The sequence below is a fragment of the Rutidosis leptorrhynchoides genome, chromosome 4, assembly GCF_046630445.1.
Source record: "Rutidosis leptorrhynchoides isolate AG116_Rl617_1_P2 chromosome 4, CSIRO_AGI_Rlap_v1, whole genome shotgun sequence".
NCBI lineage: Eukaryota > Viridiplantae > Streptophyta > Magnoliopsida > Asterales > Asteraceae > Rutidosis > Rutidosis leptorrhynchoides.
This window is the reverse complement of record NC_092336.1, coordinates 539,603,385-539,623,954: the sequence shown is the minus strand read 5'-3', so window position 1 is coordinate 539,623,954 and position 20,570 is coordinate 539,603,385.

The window sequence follows — 20,570 nt, the reverse complement described above, 5'->3', positions numbered from 1 at the left end:
AAATTGTTAGACAAATATTGACCAACATATAAATATATATAATTAATATAGGTTCATGAATCCGAGGCCAACCTTGCACTTGTTAAATGACGTTATATGTATTTTTACTACGAAATACAGTATGGTGAGTTTCATTTGCTCCCTTTTATATATATTTTTGGGACTGAGAATACATGCGCTGTTTTTATAAATGTTTTACGAAATAGGCACAAGTACTAAAACTAATTCTATGTGGGTTTAAACCAGAAATATACCCTTAGCTTGGTAACATTAAACTACTTGTCTATGTACGGTAGACGCGAATCCTAAATATAGATCAATTGGGCCTGACAAACCCCATCCTGACTATGGGATGCTTTAGTACTTCGAAGTTATTTTAAACACACCTGATCTGGTGTACTTAGAGGGTAAAACATGAACGTTAAGGCTTGTTACCGGGTGCCTACAACTTATAGAATACTTTTATACACTTGCGAGTGTACATATATTTATAAACGGAAATCTTGTAGTCTATTAATATATTGAAATGATTGTTATGATAAACCTATGAACTCACCAACCTTTTGGTTGACACTTTAAAGCATGTTTATTCTCAGGTATTAAAGAAATCTTCCGCTGTGCATTAGCTCATTTTAAGGATATTACTTGGAGTCATTCATGGCATATTTTGAAAGACGTTGCATTCGAGTCATTGAGTTCATCAAGATTATTATTATGTCAATTATAGTTGGATGTATTATGAAATGGTGTGCATGCCGTCAACTTTCGTTGTAAAGAAAGTTTGTCTTTTAAAAACGAATGCAATGTTTGTAAAATGTATCATATAGAGGTCAAATACCTCGCGATGTAAAAAACTATTGTGAATCGTTTATAATGTATATGGACGGGTCCTTACACATAGACACTCTATATGTGAATGTTGGAGTTAGCTATACAGGGTTGAGGTTGATTCCAAGATATATATAGTTTGAGTTGTGATCAATACTGAGATACGTATACACTGGGTCGTGGATTGATTCAAGATAATATTTATCGATTTATTTATGTACATCTAACTGTGGACAACTAGTTGTAGGTTACTAACGAGGAAAGCTGACTTAATAAACTTAAAACATCAAAATATATTAAAAGTGTTGTAAATATATTTTGAACATACTTTGATATATATGTATATATTGTTATAGGTTCGTGAATCAACCAGTGGCCAAGTCTTACTTCCCGACGAAGTAAAAAATCTGTGAAAGTGAGTTATAGTCCCACTTTTAAAATCTAATATTTTTGGGATGAGAATACATGCAGGTTTTATAAATGATTTACAAAATAGACACAAGTACGTGAAACTACATTCTATGGTTGAATTATTGAAATCGAATATGCCCCTTTTTATTATGTCTGGTAATCTAAGAATTAGGGAACAGACACCCTAATTGACGCGAATCCTAAAGATAGATCTATTGGGCCTAACAAACCCCATCCAAAGTACCGGATGCTTTAGTACTTCGAAATTTATATCATATTCGAAGGGTGTCCCGGAATGATGGGGATATTCTTATATATATGCATCTTGTTAATGTCGGTTACCAGGTGTTCACCATATGAATGATTTTTATCTCTATGTATGGGATGTGTATTGAAATATGAAATCTTGTGGTCTATTGTTACGATTTGATATATATAGGTTAAACCTATAACTCACCAACATTTTTGTTGACGTTTAAAGCATGTTTATTCTCAGGTGAATACTAAGAGCTTCCGCTGTTGCATACTAAAATAAGGACAAGATTTGGAGTCCATGTTTGTATGATATTGTGTAAAAACTGCATTCAAGAAACTGATTTCGATGTAACATATTTGTATTGTAAACCATTATGTAATGGTCGTGTGTAAACAGGATATTTTAGATTATCATTATTTGATAATCTACGTAAAGCTTTTTAAATCTTTATTTATGAAATAAAGGTTATGGTTTGTTTTAAAAATGAATGCAGTCTTTGAAAAACGTCTCATATAGAGGTCAAAACCTCGCAACGAAATCAATTAATATGGAATGTTTTTAATCAATAAGAACGGGACATTTCAGTTGGTATCCGAGCGTTGGTCTTAGAGAACCAGAATTTTGCATTAGTGTGTCTTATCGAGTTTGTTAGGATGCATTAGTGAGTCTGGACTTCGACCGTGTTTACTTGAAAAATGATTGCTTAACAAATTTTGTTGGAAACTATATATTTTTAACATGTGAATATTATGTGATATATTAATCTCTTAACGCGTTTGATATTATGTGATAGATGTCTATCTCTAGAACAAGTCCCATTGACTCACCTAATAATAATGAAGAGTCAAATGTAAATTGGAATGATTCGTGGACTGATTCACAAGTTCCCGAAGAGGAACCGGAAGAAGAGTCGGAACCGGAAGAAGAATCAGAACCGGAAGAGGAGGAACCGGAGGAGGAAATAGAACCGGTGGGGGAAATAATAAAACGGTTAAGTAAAAGAAAATCCTCAACCAACCGACCAAGGTTAATTATGGTCAATGGTGTTTCCGCCAAGGAAGCAAAATATTGGGAGGATTACCAATTCTCCGATGAATCGGATTCCGACGAGAATTCCGATGATGTTATAGAAATTACCCCAACTGAATTTTAAAAGGCAAAAGAAAATAATAAGGGAAAGGGCATAAAAATAGAGAAATCTAATTCCAACCCCGATGAACTTTATATGTATCGTCAACCCCCGAAGCCCTTAAGTTGTAACAATGACCCGGGAACCTCTAAACCACCAGGTTTTTCTAAACCAATGTGGAAAACGACGGCTCGTATTAGGGGAACATCATATATCCCTAGAAACTTGGCAAAACGAACCAAAACCGAAGAATAAGAAATGAGCGAGTCGGAATAAGATAGTTGTATTCGTGTGGTGTAATATATGTAATATAGTGTGCTTATGCTTTATGATATATGTAAAAATTGCTTGTATTAATAAGTAATTTTTTTTATGAATCTAACTCTTGTCTATTTTACAGTTTAAAAACACAAAATGGATAGACAACCCAATATTTTAAGAGACCTACCCGGAGACATGATTGATGAAATCTTGTCTAGAGTCGGTCAGAATTCCTCGGCACAACTATTTAAGGCGAAATCAGTTTGTAAGACATTCGAAGAACGTTCCAAGAATGTCTTGATTTATAAGAGACTTTCGTTTGAAAGATGGGGGATATCACATTGGAAAACCCATAAGTTACGATGTGTTTACTTTGACGCATATATTGCAGGGAACCCAAATGCTATTTTACGCAAGGGTTAAGAAATTATTTTGACTCAATGTATCCGAATATAGGACTTCATGATTTAGAAAAAGCGGCTAACATGCAACATAAAGAAGCATGCTATGCTTACGGGTTAGTAATGTTTGCTTCTCACCAAAGTGAGAACAAGAACATCGGGCTACAACTATTAAACAAAACGTTCCCACAAGTAACGGAGTCGGTAATTGGGGTAAGAAATGAGGTTTTTAGATTGTTACGGGACTGTTGGACATTACGTAACCCTCGTCCCTTTGACGACGTTACAACACACTGTCTTATCAACGGCCATAACGGTTATGTTCCACAAGACCAAGGATGGGAAGTAGTCCTAGTAAAACTAGAATGCATGACTTGTTTCTGGACGTATGAATTACGTGTCTTTATTGCCTTTGTTGAACGACTTGTGTACTAGCTAGAATTATCTTCACAACTATCTTGTATCAAAGTTATTGTGTGCTATATTTCATGCTTTATGTAAAATAAGCGGTATTGTAAGTTTGTAAAATATTGTATAAAAGTTTGAACGCGAAATATTATTATAATCAGTTTTTCATATAGAATTGTAGTAGTTGAATTGTATATTAGCTACTAAGTATGAACTTAACGGGTAGGTACTACCCGAATTTAAACTTATAAAACGCTAATATGAAGAAAAAGCTTTTATAAATGAGTTCATATTATGCTACGAAATACTATTAACTACTCTTAATATTCTGTATGATTAACTTGTTCCATTTGACTATTTTGAAGGAAATGGCACCGACTACTCGACACACCGTGAATATGAATGAAGAGGAATTCCGTACTTTTCTAGCTTCAAACATAGCCGCAGTACAGGCTGCGCTACATACCAACAATAACCTTGGATCTAGCAGTACAGGAAATCGTGTAGGATGCACCTACAAAGAATTCACTGCCTGCAAACCTTTGGAATTTGATGGAACCGAAGGACCGATCGGATTGAAACGGTGGACCGAGAAGGTCGAATCGGTGTTTGCCATAAGTAAGTGTACTGAAGAGGACAAAGTGAAGTACGCTACGCATACCTTCACAGGTTCTGCGTTAACATGGTGGAATACCTATCTAGAGCAAGTGGGACAAGATGATGCGTACGCACTACCGTGGTCAGCATTCAAGCACTTGATGAACGAGAAGTACCGTCCCAGAACCGAGGTCAATAAGCTCACGACAGAACTTAGAGGGTTACGAACCCAAGGATTTGATATTACCACGTACGAAAGACGATTCACAGAATTGTGCCTATTGTGTCCGGGAGCGTTCGAAGATGAGGAAGAGAAGATCGACACGTTTGTGAAAGGATTACCGGAAAGAATCCAAGAAGATATAAGTTCACATGAGCCCACCTCCATACAACAGGCATGTAGAATGGCTCACGAACTAGTGAACCAGGTTGAGGAAAGAATTAAAGAACAGACGGATGAAGAGGCCAATGTGAAGCAAGTCAAAAGAAAGTGGGAGGAAAATGGTGATAAGAATCACCAATACAACAACAACAGCAATTACAATAATAATCGCAATAATTATCCCAACAATCGCAACATCAATCGCAACTACAACAAACGGTCCAACAACAACAACAACAACAACAACAACAACAATAACAACAACAACAGCAACTACAACAATCATCCCAACAACAATAACAACCGCAACAACAACAACAATCAGAAGCAGCTATGCCAAAGGTGTGAAAAGTATCACTCGGGGTTCTGCACCAAATTTTGCAACAAGTGTAAAAGAAATGGTCATAGCGCGGTGAAGTGTGAGGTCTACGGACCAGGGGTTAACAGAACGAAAGGAACAAATGGTGTCAGAACGAGTAATGGCGGAGCAAGTAGTGTCGAAGCAAGTTATGCCAATGTAGTTTGTTATAAATGTGGAAAACCAGGCCACATTATTAGAAATTGCCCGAACCAGGAGAACACGAATGGACAAGGCAGCGGAAGAGTTTTCAATATTAATGCGGCAGAGGCACAGGAAGACCCGGAGCTTGTTACGGGTACGTTTCTTATTGACAATAAATCTGCTTACGTTTTATTTGATTCGGGTGCGGATAGAAGCTATATGAGTAGAGATTTTTGTGCTAAATTAAGTTGTCCATTGATGCCGTTGGATAGTAAATTTTTACTCGAATTAGCAAATGGTAAATTAATTTCAGCAGATAATATATGCCGGAATCGAGAAATTAAACTGGGTAGCGAAATATTTAAGATTGATTTGATACCAGTAGAGTTAGGGAGTTTTGATGTAATAGTTGGCATGGACTGGCTGAAGAAGGTGAAAGCAGAGATCGTATGTTATAAAAATGCAATTCGCATTGTACGAGAAGAAGGAGAACCCTTAATGGTGTACGGAGAAAAGGGCAACATGAAGCTACATCTTATTAGTAATTTGAAGGCACAAAAACTAATAAGAAAAGGTTGCTATGCTGTTCTAGCACACGTCGAGAAAGTACAAACTGAAGAAAAGAGCATCAATGATGTTCCCGTCGCAAAAGAATTTCCCAATGTATTTCTGAAAGAATTACCGGGACTACCTCCATATCGATCTGTTGAATTTCAAATAGATCTTGAACCAGGAGCTGCACCAATAGCTCGTGTTCCTTATAGAATCCCACCCAGCGAGATGAAAGAACTGCAAAGCCAACTGCAAGAACTATTAGAACGTGGTTTCATTCGACCAAGCACATCACCATGGGGAGCTCCTGTTTTGTTTGTCAAGAAGAAGGATGGTACATTTAGGTTATGTATTAACTACAGAGAGTTGAACAAACTTACCATCAAAAACCGTTATCCACTGCCGAGAATTGACGACTTATTTGATCAACTACAAGGCTCGTCAGTTTATGCGAAGATCGATTTACGTTCTGGATATCATTAAATGCGAGTAAAGGAGGATGATATTCCAAAAACTGCTTTTAGGACGCGTTATGGTCATTACGAGTTTATGGTTATGCCGTTTGGATTGACTAACGCACCAACTGTGTTCATGGACCTTATGAACCGAGTGTGTGGGCCATATCTTGACAAGTTTGTCATTGTTTTCATCGATGACATACTTATTTACTCAAAGAATGATCAAGAGCACGAAGAACATTTGAGAAAAGTGCTAGAAGTATTGAGGAAAGAAAAACTGTACGCTAAGTTTTCAAAGTGTGCATTTTGGTTGGAAGAAGTTCAATTCCTCGGTCACATAGTGAACAAAGAAGGTATCCAGGTAGACCCGGCAAAGATCGAAACCGTTGAAAAGTGGGAAACCCCAAAAACTCCGAAGTATATACGTCAATTTTTAGGATTGGCTGGTTACTACAGAAGATTCATCCAAGATTTCTCCAAAATAGCAAAACCCTTGACTGCATTAACGCATAAAGGGAAGAAATTTGAATGGAAGGATGAACAAGAAAAGGCGTTTCAATTATTGAAGAAAAAGCTAACTACGGCACCTATATTGTCATTGCCTGAAGGGAATGATGATTTTGTGATTTATTGTGACGCATCAAAGCAAGGTCTCGGTTGTGTATTAATGCAACGGACGAAGGTGATTGCTTATGCGTCTAGACATTGAAGATTCACGAGCAAAATTATACGACGCAAGATTTGGAATTAGGCGCGGTTGTTTTTGCATTAAAGACTTGGAGGCACTACTTATATGGGGTCAAAAGTATTATATATACCGACCACAAAAGTCTTCAACACATATTTAATCAGAAACAACTGAATATGAGGCAGCGTAGGTGGATTGAATTGTTGAATGATTACGACTTTGAGATTCGTTACCACCCGGGGAAGGCAAATGTGGTAGCCGACGCCTTGAGCAGAAAGGACAGAGAACCCATTCGAGTAAAATCTATGAATATAATGATTCACACTAACCTTACTACTCAAATAAAGGAGGCTCAACAAGGAGTTTTAAAAGAGGGAAATTTAAAGGATGAAATACCCAAAGGATCGGAGAAGCATCTTAATATTCGGGAAGACGGAATCCGGTATAGGGCTGAAAGAATTTGGGTACCAAAATTTGGAGATATGAGAGAAATGGTACTTAGAGAAGCTCATAAAACCAGATACTCAATACAGGACGGGGAAGATGTACAAGGATCTCAAGAAACATTTTTGGTGGCCGGGTATGAAAGCCGATGTTGCTAAATACGTAGGAGAATGTTTGACGTGTTCTAAGGTCAAAGCTGAGCATCAGAAACCATCAGGTCTACTTCAACAACCCGAAATCCCGGAATGGAAATGGGAAAATATTACCATGGATTTCATCACTAAATTGCCAAGGACTGCAAGTGGTTTTGATACTATTTGGGTAATAGTTGATCGTCTCACCAAATCAGCACACTTCCTGCCAATAAGAGAAGATGACAAGATGGAGAAGTTAGCACGACTGTATTTGAAGGAAGTCGTCTCCAGACATGGAATACCAATCTCTATTATTTCTGATAGGGATGGCAGATTTATTTCAAGATTCTGGCAGACATTACAGCAAGCATTAGGAACTCGTCTAGACATGAGTACTGCCTATCATCCACAAACTGATAGACAGAGCGAAAGGACGATACAAACGCTTGAAGACATGCTACAAGCATGTGTTATTAATTTCGGAAACAGTTGGGATCGACATCTACCGTTAGCAGAATTTTCCTACAACAACAGCTACCATTCAAGCATTGAGATGGCGCCGTTTGAAGCACTTTATGGTAGAAAGTGCAGGTCTCCGATTTGTTGGAGTGAAGTGAGGGATAGACAGATTACGGGTTCGGAGATAATACAAGAAACTACCGAGAAAATCATCCAAATTCTACAAAGATTGAAAACCGCCCAGAGTCGACAAAAGAGCTACGCGGACAGTAAAAGAAAAGATATAGAGTTTGAAATTGGAGAAATGGTCATGCTTAAGGTTTCACCTTGGAAAGGCGTTGTTCGATTTGGTAAACGGGGGAAACTAAATCCAAGGTACATTGGACCATTCAAGATTATAGATCGTGTCGGACCAGTAGCTTACCAACTGGAGCTACCTCAACAACTCGCGGCTGTACATAACACTTTCCACGTCTCAAATTTGAAGAAATGTTTTGCTAAAGAAGATCTCACTAATCCGTTGGACGAAATCGAAATCAATGAAAAACTTCAATTCATTGAAGAACCCGTCGAAATAATGGATCGTGAGGTTAAGAGACTTAAACAAAACAAGATACCGATTGTTAAGGTTCGATGGAATGCTCGTAGAGGACCCGAGTTCGCCTGGGAGCGTAAAGATCAGATGAAGAAGAAATACCCGCATTTATTTCCAGAAGATACGTCAACACCTCCAACTGCTTAAAATTTCGGGACGAAATTTATTTAACGGGTAGGTACTGTAGTGACCCGAACTTTTCCATGTTTATATATATATTAAATGAAATTGTTATTTACATGATTAAGTGTTTCTAACATGTTAAGCAATCAAACTTGTTAAGACTTGATTAATTGAAATAGGTTTCATATAGACAATTGACCACCCAAGTTGACCGGTGATTCACGAACGTTAAAACTTGTAAAAACTATACGATGACATATATATGGTTATATATATAGTTAACATGATTTTATTATAAGTATGTATCTCATTAGGTATTTTAACAATGAGTTATACACATAAAAATGAGACTATTAATTTAAGAAACTCGAAAACGATATATATAACGATTATCCTTATAAAAACGTCTTACTAGGTACATATGAATCATATTAAGATATTGATACACTTGGTTAATTATGTTAAATGATAAGTAAATATATTATTAAGTGTATTAACAATGAAATACATATGTAAAAATATAACTACTAACTTAATGATTTCGAAACGAGACATATATGTAACGATTATCATTGTAACGGCATTTAACTGTATATATATCATACTAAGATATATTATATATCATAATATCATGATAATATAACAATTTAACATCTCATTTGTTATAATAAACAATGGGTTAACAACATTCAACAAGATCGTTAACCTAAAGGTTTCAAAACAACATTTACATGTAACGACTAACGATGACTTAACGACTCAGTTAAAATGTATATACATGTAGTGTTTTAATATGTATTCATAAACTTTTGAAAGACTTCAAGACACTTATCAAAATACTTCTACTTAACAAAAATGCTTACAATTACATCCTCGTTCAGTTTCATCAACAATTCTACTCGTATGCACCCCTATTAGTACTCGTACAATACACAGCTATTAGATGTATGTACTATTGGTATATACACTCCAATGATTAGCTCTTAGCAGCCCATGTGATTCATCTAACACATGTGGGAACCATCATTTGGCAACTAGCATGAAATATCTCATAAAATTACAAAAATATGAGTAATCATTCATGATTTATTTACATGAAAACAAAATTACATATCCTTTATATCTAATCCATACACCAACGACCAAAAACACCTAAAAACACTTTCATTCTTCAATTTTCTTCATCTAATTGACCTCTCTCAAGTTCTATCTTCAAGTTCTAAGTGTTCTTCATAAATTCCAAAAGTTCTAGTTTCATAAAATCAAGAATACTTCCAAGATTGCAAGTTTACTTCCAAGTTTTCTAAATCCATTCCAAGTAATCATCCAAGATCAAGAAACCTTTGTTACTTACAGTAGGTTATCTTTCTAATACAAGGTAATAATCATATTCAAACTTTAATTCAATTTCTATAACTATAACAATCTTATTTCGAGTGGAAATCTTACTTGAAATTGTTTTCGTGTCATGATTCTGCTTCAAGAACTTTGAAGCCATCCAAGGATCCTTTGAAGCTAGATCTATTTTTCTCATTTCCAGTAGGTTTATCCAAGGAACTTGAGGTAGTAATGATGTTCATAACATCATTCGATTCATACATATAAAGCTATCTTATTCGAAGGTTTAAACTTGTAATCACTAGAACATAGTTTAGTTAATTATAAACTTGTTCGCAAATAAAAGTTAATCCTTCTAACTTGACTTTTAAAATCAACTAAACACATGTTCTATATCTATATGATATGCTAACTTAATGATTTAAAACCTGGAAACACGAAAAACACCGTAAAACCGGATTTACGCCGTCGTAGTAACACCGCGGGCTGTTTTGGGTTAGTTAATTAAAAACTATGATAAACTTTGATTTAAAAGTTGTTATTCTGGGAAAATGATTTTTATTATGAACATGAAACTATATCCAAAAATTATGGTTAAACTCAAAGTGGAAGTATGTTTTCTAAAATGGTCATCTAGACGTCGTTCTTTCGACTGAAATGACTACCTTTACAAAAACGACTTGTAACTTATTTTTCCGACTATAAACCTATACTTTTTCTGTTTTGATTCATAAAATAGAGTTCAATATAAAATCATAGCAATTTGATTCACTCAAAACGGATTTAAAATGAAGAAGTTATGGGTAAAACAAGATTGGATAATTTTTCTCATTTTAGCTACGTGAAAATTGGTAACAAATCTATTCCTACCATAACTTAATCAACTTGTATTGTATATTATGTAATCTTGAGATACCATAGACACGTATACAATGTTTTGACCTATCATGTCGACACATCTATATATATTTTGGAACAACCATAGACACTCTATATGTGAATGTTGGAGTTAGCTATACAGGGTTGAGGTTGATTCCAAAATATATATAGTTTGAGTTGTGATTAATACTGAGATACGTATACACTGGGTCGTGGATTAATTCAAGATAATATTTATCGATTTATTTCTGTACATCTAACTGTGGACAACTAGTTGTAGGTTACTAACGAGGACAGCTGACTTAATAAACTTAAAACATCAAAATATATTAAAAGTGTTGTAAATATATTTTGAACATACTTTGATATATATGTATATATTGTTATAGGTTCGTGAATCAACCAGTGGCCAAGTCTTACTTCCCGACGAAGTAAAAATCTGTGAAAGTGAGTTATAGTCCCACTTTTAAAATCTAATATTTTTGGGATGAGAATACATGCAGGTTTTATAAATGATTTACAAAATAGACACAAGTACGTGAAACTACATTCTATGGTTGAATTATTGAAATCGAATATGCCCCTTTTTATTATGTCTGGTAATCTAAGAATTAGGGAACAGACACCCTAATTGACGCGAATCCTAAAGATAGATCTATTGGGCCTAACAAACCCCATCCAAAGTACCGGATGCTTTAGTACTTCGAAATTTATATCATATCCGAAGGGTGTCCCGGAATGATGGGGATATTCTTATATATATGCATCTTGTTAATGTCGGTTACCAGGTGTTCACCATATGAATGATTTTTATCTCTATGTATGGGATGTGTATTGAAATATGAAATCTTGTGGTCTATTGTTACGATTTGATATATATAGGTTAAACCTATAACTCACCAACATTTTTGTTGACGTTTAAAGCATGTTTATTCTCAGGTGAATACTAAGAGCTTCCGCTGTTGCATACTAAAATAAGGACAAGATTTGGAGTTCATGTTTGTATGATATTGTGTAAAAACTGCATTCAAGAAACTGATTTCGATGTAACATATTTGTATTGTAAACCATTATGTAATGGTCGTGTGTAAACAGGATAAGCTTTTTAAACCTTTATTTATGAAATAAAGGTTATGGTTTGTTTTAAAAATGAATGCAGTCTTTGAAAAACGTCTCATATAGAGGTCAAAACCTCGCAACGAAATCAATTAATATGGAACGTTTTTAATCAATAAGAACGGGACATTTCAGTAATTCCATCCCATGATGCATAACACGATTCCGATACCAAGAACCTATCCAGTTTACTATATCTTAATACATTGTAAAGTCTATATCTTAATATCTTAATACACAGTGGCGAGTATAGGAGTACTCCTACGGGGTCCTGTGACACCACTAGTTTTTCGAAAATTATCACAAAAATATATTTTTTTCTGTATAGGACACCACTAAATATAATAATGTGACCCCATATATTTTTAGATTTTAAAAATTCATAGTTTGAACTATTAAAATATTTGAAATTAGCCCGCTTATAATTTTATAGTATGGGCAATTTATATATTTAAACAAAAATAAACTTAGCCTTATCTAATTTTCAATTGACTCTATTAAGTGAGTCGAATATTAAGTGTCGATTTATTGGCGACTTGACTACCGCTTAGAGCCTAAATTTAATTTCAGACAGGTTTTAAAACCAATGGAAATTTAATTCTAATATTTCCATGACGTCTCATTTTAATTTTATTTTATTATTTTAAAGTTTTCCTACTTATGGACTGAAAGTGCTTTTGAAAGCAATCTCTCTATTCATAGAACATTAAGAGGGATGACTTTTAATACTCTTGGGGTGTTTCACTCTAGTTAGAAAAATGATTTGTCTTTATTCTAGGAGATGAGAATGATTGTCTACATCTTACCTCCTTCATACCTCACTTTTGCGAGATTGTATTTTGTTGTTGTTGTTGTTGTTGTTGTTGTTGTTGTTGTTGTTGTTGTTGTTGTTCAATTTCCTATTTCCTTTGTATCTAGCGACCATCGATGATCATATGTGATTTCATTACGTCATTCCTAATTTCGTGTCCTTCCCTCTTCATCCGAGTCATCCATTATTATGTAAGTATATTTACATTCATAAGGTTGCACTACTCCTTTTGTATGGATGTACATATATATATTAATAATAAATGTCAATAAAATTGCATTTCTAAAAAAGTAACTTAGTTGAGCTTTTTTGCTAATGATGTATCATGTATACATGTTTATAATTAGTTAGTCAAATGATTGATTTTCATTTAAGTATATATGTTTAGTTTATGTTTATAATTGTAACTTTTTAGTACTTATCTTTAATTTAAGTATATATGTTTATAATTGCAATTTTTTAGTACTAATGTATCATGTATATATTTTAATTTTATTGGTGTATCATGTATATATGTTTGTAATTAGTTTTCTTAGATGATTGATCTTTTTTGGTACTAATGTAATTACTAAAATTGTCTTTTCGTACTTTAAATTTTTAGTACTGATGTATCAATAAAATTGCCTTTTGGTTTTTGAATTTGACAACTATTATTAACATGTTAAGATACTTCGATTTGTGAATGATTATCTACTTGCATATATTGAGAAATATGTGTTAGATTATATTAGCAATCATGCAATTATGGATGAATTTTATCTTATTCAATCTCGTAGACAAAAGTAAAAACTTACTTTTAGAGTTGATTGTATTAAATATATGATATTTTTGAATAAGGGTTAATATTTGCGGAAATATCGATTCCCTTTTTGTATAAATGATATCATTTTGTACGGTGAGTACTATCCAAAATCCCGACCCGACCCAATTTAACCCGACTCGATTTGACCTGAGACATTCAATATTTGTGCAAGTAAGTTATCGAATAAGATTTTTGGGACCCCATTAGATTTTCATCCTGAAATCGCCACTGTTAATACATTAATTTACATTATGTTGCTTTTACATGAAAATAATTTATGCGTATCTTGATATTACACAAAAAATTATTTATCTTTTTCTTAAGATAGATAATGTTATAATGTTATTTTTACATTAGATAGATTTACCTTTCAAATTCCTAAATATCATATATAGTAATTATAATTATTGAATTTTTTTTTTTTTTTTTTTTTTTTTTTTTTTTTGCTGATAGTATACAGGGATACAAAATTATGTGCAACTCTGCAAGGTCACTAATTAGTTACGGAGTAATCTTTTAAGATTCTCTATAAAAAAAAATCCATTTACACATATTTGGATTAAAAAAAATGATAAAAGCGCAACTCATAAACAAAGTAAGAAATTTTCATAAAACTAAAGTTTTTGATAAAATAATCTTTCCCCGTAAGTTTTTGGCCGACACACAGAAAAAAGTCCAACTAATCATGTTGAAAAAAATATAAATAATCATTTACAAAACTAGAAGCTCATTTCCATTTGATCGATTACCATTGGTTCAAAGAGGCGACAAAATTTATCATCACGTGTTTTAAGGCAACTTTATTGTTATTTTATCTATTTTAAGTTTATATAATTAATGAGGCATTAAGAAAGGATTAGGGTAATTGAACATCACCTTATACTTCAAGTTTTATTTCATGCATAATTAACTGTCGTTTAATTTTCTTCTTTTATTGTTTATTTTTGTTTTTTTATTATACTAAGTAAAATATATTTCCTTTATATTTCTTCTTTTATTATTTTAAATGTACCAAGAAAGATATATATAAGTTTAATAACCGAAGTATTATTTTCTATAAATGGAAAGTACTAAAATTATTTCCGAAGGACGTGGATACAAAACGAAAAATGTAAGTCGTTGAATCAAATAGATAAGTCAATGCCCAAAATCTCCTACACCATCCTTTCTATTTATATCAAAAAATTTGACAGACCGAAGTATTTAAGAAAACATAATAATAATAATAATAATAATAATAATAATAATAATAATAATAATAATAATAATAATAATAATAATAATAATAATAATAATAATAATAATAATAATAATAACTAGTCCGGACCGGTCCGCGCGTTGCGGCGGGGGCATTCGGCATGTGTATTCATATTTAATGTAGCGTTGTGTATTTACAGAGAGGAACACGGCTCATGTATTAAGTGCCGTTCTGGATGTCGTTATGTTAAGCGTTTTTTAAAAAGTATCCGTTTCGAACGTAGTTAGTTTTGTTTTGTTCAATAATTTTTTTCGAGTGTAACGGTGCTGTCGGAAAAATTTAACTCGCAGCGAACAGAAAGATACGGGCTGTCGTTGTGTTTAACGTTTTTTAAAAAGTGTCCGTTTCGCGTATAGTTAGTCCTGTTGGGTTCGCAAGATTTTTTCGAGTTGAACGGTGGTCTCGGGAAAATTTAACTCGCACCGAGCGAGAAGATAAAGCCTGTTATAAATTCAGGTGGAATTAGTTTCTTTTATTTTAATAAAATTATATATTTACACTTTTTACCCCTGAAAAATTGTAAACTTGAGGGACCGTTGCGTAAATATAGCCGAAGTTGAGGGATTGTTTGTAGTGTGAACGTAAACTCAAAACGACAATCCGTTATAACTGAAACCACGAAAAAGGCCACGCCTTTTAGTATATATAAAGTATTAATAATAATAATAATAATAATAATAATAATAATAATAATAATAATAATAATAATAATAATAATAATAATAATAATATCTCAAATCAACCTATATACGCCGTAGTACATTTCAGAGACAGAGATGGAGAGCAGAGTAACTATTCAGAGAGAGATGGAGAGAGAGAGTAATTTAGAGAGAGAAAGAGAGGATGGTGAGTGGATAGATGTGAGGAGAAATCGATCAGGTGGCACGGATAGAGCTAGGAAATTTCATAGCGGTAACTACGGGACCTATAACACGCGTTCAACCGGAAAGCATTTGAAATCGTTCATGTTCTACAACTTTCCTGAAGATTGGAAGATAGTAGAACTTTAGAGGATGTTCAAATAGTAGAACTTTAGAGGATGTTCAAACAATATGGAAGTGTGAGGGATGTTTACATAGCAAAAAAGAGACTTCAAAATGGAAAAAGGTTTGCGTTCATACGATTTGGAGATGTTAGCGATGAAGACAATCTACTATTGTCTCTAAGGAAAATCAAGGTTGATGGTTCCATATTATTAATTTACAAGGCAAAAGAGAGGCCTGAAGAGGAGGGGTCTGGAGAAGACAAACAAACCCATCGGCGATCAAAAGATGTTGGATCTGCTGATGACAACAACAACAAAATCAACATGGAAAGAACCTTCACGCTTCACCTCCACAGGCCTTTAGAGACGGTCGAAGGTTCAACGAGGTTGTAGGCAATTACAGAAGAGAGGAGAAGAGCCACACTCATGACTTAAGAGACACAATGTTCAACAAGAATAAGGGAAACACTAGTTCAGATAGCCCAATGGAGCATATGCGTACTGTTAACATTGAAGAAGAAGAACATGATAATCTCAAATTAATGCAGTAGGCTGTAATCGGTGACGTCAAAAAGCTCGAGCACTTTAGGTAATTTTCGTTCTTTATGTGGTGCGGAAGGTTTAAACAACTACCAGTTGAAGTATCTCGGCGGAATAGAGATGATGATTATCTTTGACAACGAAACTACTGCAAGAAATATTATTGAACAAGATAACCATTTTCTCAAAGCATGGCTAGACAATATGCGCATGGGTGATAATCGATACTCGACGGCAGCAAGACTAACGTGGCTAAACATTATGGGTGTGCCAATTAGACTGTAGTATGAAAAAACCTTTCGCAAAGTTACACAATGGTATGGTCAGATTATTGAGACTCAAAACTACACATTCGAAGGGGATCAAAACCTAATCTTTGGTAGGGTTTTAGTCAAACTAAGGGGTACCAACTTCATCAATGAAACAATTAAGCTCAAATCAGGGTCGAGTGTGACGACCCGAAAATTTCTGATCAAATTTAAACTTAATCTTTATATGATTTCGATACGATAAGCAAAGTCTGTAATCTTGAATCTCAAAAACTTTTGAACTATTTTCATATATTAAATTACCCTGTGACTAATCTCGACGATTCACAAACAATTAATTGTAATTAGATATGTGTGTATGTGTATATAAATAATAATTCGAAATATAATTTGAAGTATTGTTATTATTAAAAATTAATAAAATAAAAATAGTATATTATAATAATTGTTATTTAAAATATATTTATATATATAAATAAAATATATTAAAAATAAATATTAAATGATTGTAATACTCGTTGGACGTTTCGATTATCATTTAGAGAAGTTAATTCGAACTTATATGATTTTAAACTAAACGGTGATCCGAAAATGAGTTCTATAAATTTTAGGCTTACTAAAAATGTATTTAGGACCTAGTTATTAAATTTCAATATTTTTTTATATTTTACCCAGATTTGAGAGGGACAGTTGATGTAATTTTTATTTAATAGTTAATGATCGAATTTTATACCATAATGACTAAATTAAATAAATATAATTACTGTAAAAATTTAGAATTTTTCCGAAGACTTTTATCCGCCACTAATTTAACAACGGGGTACAATTTAGCAGTCCAAGATAAAGTGTCGGCGCATATAACAAATTTTGACTATGCATGCCCGATTTTTATAATCTTCCTTTTGATATTTTTATTGTACCTATCATTACTATTAATAAAGTATATGTGAAAGATACAATCAATAATATGCATATATGCATAAGTCTCGATCAATCATGAACACTTGGTTTCATATTACTACACGATCACTAGTACCACCAAATTATAATTCCTATTATTGATTGAGTCCTTTTTACACCACTAACTTATTAAATATATGTACTTACATATGTATCTTTCTACCTATCTCACTCGTCTAATATATATACTTCTGTTTTGATTTCAAGAACACCACAAAAACAAAAACAAAATATGCATTTCATGCACAAACTACCAGCACCTCAATCAACTTGACCACATCATCTCCCCTTTACTTCTCCCTCTTACTTCTATCTTTCAACATCGAATACCACCCTAGCTTCCTCTTCATCCTCCATCAAGACCACCATGAACTACCACTACTACAATCATCATCGTGGTAAATTCTTTTTACTTTTCTAACCGAGAGCACATCACGACCAAAACACACTCGAAACTACCTAGCTGCTATTGTTTCCTATTTTGCAGCCCACATCAAAGCCACCACCACCGTGAGCACCACCCACCTCCACAACCACCATCACTTTCCTCTCTCTCTATATCTCTCTCTCTGCAAACGTGAATCACCATCGGCAACCACCTCAGTTTATCACCTCCATCGAGCCACCGTACACCACTAGAGACTGCTACAATTATCCTTCTGTCTTGTACTGTTACAGCAGCGTTTTGCAGTGGAGAACTCAACCAAAAACTGCTGCTATATATATATTTTTTTTCGAAACCCAGAACTGTTCAATTACTACTTTTGAACTACTGCAGCTCGAGAACTACCGGAATAACACCACCATCAATCACCTCTTACAATTTCTGCTGTTGTCATTCAGCTTCTGTTTCAATTTGAAAATCATCATCAAACCACTTCTGCTGCTGCAATTCTTTTGTTCCATTCCTGTGTAAATGAACGATGATAATCATGATGGGAAGATTATAAAGATTATGAGATGAATGATAGAAGATGTTTGGTGATGAATAAAGATGATGAACGTTGGATCGTGATTAACATAATGAATAACCAATATTGATAATGATGCGTTTATTTTTTTTCTTATTGGCCGACAAACCCTAAAGCCCCACTTCCAATTCTAAAGCGTTCTGATATTTTTTTTTTTACAAACTGAAACCTGTTATTTTGCAACATGGGTCTATTAACTTGTATTGAGATTGGGCTTTAAGAATTCTTTTGATCAATATAAATGGGTTAGCATATTGTAGGCTTGTGGAATTGTTAAATGGGCCGTGATCCATGTTAGTGTGGACTAGAAATGGAACAGATAGCATTTGAGTTAAATGGGCCGTGACCCATGTTCCTGATCGATTCATGTTGGGGAGGAAAAAGGAACAGATAGCATTTGAGTTATATATTTATTTCTGCGGAATTATAATAGAAATTCAAATGGCCGAATGGTTGGTGTGGTGTTGGGTTAGCGAGAGGTCGCGGGTTCGAGTCCCGGCTTGGGCGGTTTGTTGTTTTTTTTGAGACTTTAAAGGTAGTTCCATTATCAATTTATTATTATTATCATTATTATTAGTTGTATTATTATTATAATTGTAATTGTAATTATAATTATTATTGTTAATGTATGTATTATTATTTTTTTAACATGATTAGGATTATTATTAGTATTATTTATTAGTTATTAGGATTATTATTATTATTAATCTAAGTATCATTATCATTAATATTAGTATATTAGGAGTACCCTTTTACATTAATTTTAGTATTATTAATTATGAACACTAAAAATTTCTATTTAAAACGATAATTATTATTAAACTTACCAATACTATTGAAAATGCTATTTTTGCTAAAACTATTATTTTTTACTTTATCATTACTAATAGAATTACCGTTTTTACTAAAATTACTATTATCAGTATTATTATTATCCTTAAACTAGTATTGCTACAATTGATAAATTTTACAAAACAAACGAAATATATATATAAATACAGATATATTTACTAAATAAAGTATACTAATACTACATAAAATTTCGTTTTAACTAGTAACATTAATTAAATATCAAATAAGTATCATAATGTAAAGTAAGTATTAATAAAATTATATATATATATATATATATATATATATATATATATATATATATATATATATATATATATATATATATATATATATATATATATATATATATAAGAACATTAATCTTAATACATAAAATAATAGATATACACTTGTTTGATTACGATTATTTGTTTTAATATAAATACAAATTATATAGGTTCGTGAATTCGAGGCCAACCCTGCATTGTTCAATGTCGTCATATGTATTTTTAATACAAAATACAGTATTGTGAGTTTCATTATTCCCTTTTTAAATACTTTTGCAATATATATTTTTGGGACTGAGAATACATGCGCTGCTTTTATAAATGCTTTACGAAATAGACACAAGTGATCAAAACTACATTCTATGGTTGGATTATCAAATCGAATATCACCCTATATAGTCTGGTAATCTAAGAATTAGGGAACAGAAACCCTAATTGACGCGAACTCTAAAGATAGATCTATCGGGCCCAACAAGCCCCATCCAAAGTACCGGATGCTTTAGTACTTCGAAATTTATATCATGTCCGAAGGAGGATCCCGGAATGATGGGGATATTCTTGTATGCATATTGTGAATGTCGGTTACCAGGTGTTCAATCCATATGAATGATTTTTGTCTCTATGCATGGGACGTATGTTTATGAGAAATGAAAATCTTGTGGTCTATTAAAATATTGGAAATGATTATTTATGTTAAACTAATGAACTCACCAACCTTTTGGTTGACACTTGAAAGCATGTTTATTCTCAGGTATGAAAGAAACATTCCGCTGTGCATTTGCTCATTTTAAAGACAGTATTTGGAGTCGATCATCGCAATGGAACCAGTTGTTGGTGACTTCGTCCAGATGGATTAGGACGTGTCCTTTCAGTTGGTATCAGAGCGGTGGTC